This window comes from Fukomys damarensis, unplaced genomic scaffold (assembly GCF_012274545.1).
Source record: "Fukomys damarensis isolate Sample0158 unplaced genomic scaffold, DMR_v1.0_HiC HiC_scaffold_38, whole genome shotgun sequence".
Lineage (NCBI taxonomy): Eukaryota > Metazoa > Chordata > Mammalia > Rodentia > Bathyergidae > Fukomys > Fukomys damarensis.
In genome coordinates this window covers 24759536-24761684 of record NW_022900950.1, presented here as the reverse complement: position 1 = coordinate 24761684, position 2149 = coordinate 24759536, and positions in this window count along the sequence as shown.

Here is a 2149-nt window from a genome sequence, read left to right as displayed (position 1 = left end):
ATATATATATAAAACAGTGCATTATTCAGCTTAGAATGAGGGAAACTCATACACATGCTACAATCTGAATATATCTTGAAGACATTGAACCAAGCGAAATGTGCCAGTTGTAAAAAGACAAATACTTATGAGTCCACTTATATGAATACTTATAGTAGTCAAAAACAGAGACAGGGGCCAAGGACTTAGCTCAGTGGTTCTGGCGACTGCCTTGAAAGCGCAAGGACCTGAGTTTGATCCCCAGTACCAAAAAAAAAAAAGAGAGACAGGAAGGAGATGATGGTTGCCAGGTGCTGGAAGTAAAGAGAGAATAAAGAATTGTTTAATGGATATAGAGCTTCAATTCTGCAAGATGAAAAGCATTTTGGAGACTCATTGCACAGCAATGTAAATATATTTACTACAGCTAAACTGTATGCTTTTAAAATGGCTAAACTTATAAATTTTACCACAGTAAAATTTAAAACCTTCTAACATGTAAGTTGCCAGGACCAAATGGTTTCTGTTTAGACCTACATGATGTACCCTCAAATTCATAGGTGGTAGTACTAACCCCCATCACCACAGAATGTGACTGTATTTGGAATTAGGGCCCTTAAAGATAATTGAGATGAGGTCATTTGAGTGGGCCTTTCATCTATACAACTGGTGTCTTTATAAGACCAGGAGTTTAAGACTTAGGCGCATGCATAGAGGAAATGTGAAGGCAACAGGGAGAGAATAAATAAATAAACAAACAAACAAAAAATATATATATACACAGTGATAATTGAACCCAAGACCTTCACATTGAGCTACATCCCTAGCCATTTTTTTCTAATTTGTGTTTTGAGGCAAGGTCTTGTCAAGTTGGTAAATAGTCCCAAATTGTGATACTCCTGCCTGAGGCTTCCTACATGAGCCTCCCAGAATGCTCAGATTACAGATATACACTACCACTCCTGACTGAGAGAGTAAACTATTCCCAAGCCAAGGAGTAACATCTCAGAAGGAACCAACCCCACCACAGCTTGGTCTTCTCTCCTCTCTTCTAGAATTGTGAGAAAATATATTTTTACTGCATAAGCTACCCAGTCTGTGGGTCTTTGTTATGCAGCCCTAGCAAATTAAAATATTTCACTATTAATTCTACTAAACATTTAAAGAAGTACCACCAATTATTCTCAAACACTTCCCAACAAAGATGAGGGAATTTTTTCTTTGCCCTCAAAGAAAAATCTGCTATAAACATGAATGCTCTTTCTGCATCTATTGAGAGGATCATATGGTTTTTGTCCTTGGCTCTATTAATATAGTGTATTACGTGTACTGATTTGCATGTATTGATCCATTCCTGCATCCCTGGGATGATCGTCCTTGTTTATAGTGTATAACCTTCTTGATCCTTTGCTGCATTTCATATGCTAGAATTTACTGAGGGTTTTTGCAACTATTTTCATTAGGGAGACTGGCCTGTGCTGTTTTTTTTTTTTTTTTTTTTTTTATTTTTTTTTTTGAATCTTTCTATGGTTTTGGTATCAGGTTAATTCTTGCTTCTAGGAATGAATATTGTAGTGTTTTTTCCCTTTCAATTTCATTACATTCATTACAGAATTTGAAAAGCAGTGGCATTACTTCTTCAAAATTTCTTGCACAATTCAGCAGTGAATCTGTCAGAACCTGGGCTTTTCTTTGTTGGTTTTCATTACATCTTCAATTTCAATGACTGATGCTGGCTTATTTAATCTTTTGTTTGTTTGTTTGGGTTTTTTGAGAAAGGGTCTCAATCTGTAATTCAGTGTTGCCTTGAACTCACAATGTAGACCACACTGGCCTCAAACTCCTGAAAATCCTCCCACCTCAGCCTCCCCAGTGATAAAATTACAGTCATACACCACCAAGCCTAGCAATTTAGAATTTTATGTCTTCTCAATTTAGCTTTGGTAATTCATATATATATCTAGAAATCTGTCCATTTCTTCTGTATTTTCCATCTTATTAGAGTACATGCTTTCAGAGTAGGTATTGATGATCTGAATTTTGTAGGATTTGTTGTAATTTTACTGTGTTCATTCCTAATTGCATGGATTTGAGTCTTTTCTTCCTTTTTTTTATAAGGTTAAGCAAGGGTTTGTTAATTTTTTTTTTTTTTTTTTTTTTTTTTTTTTCC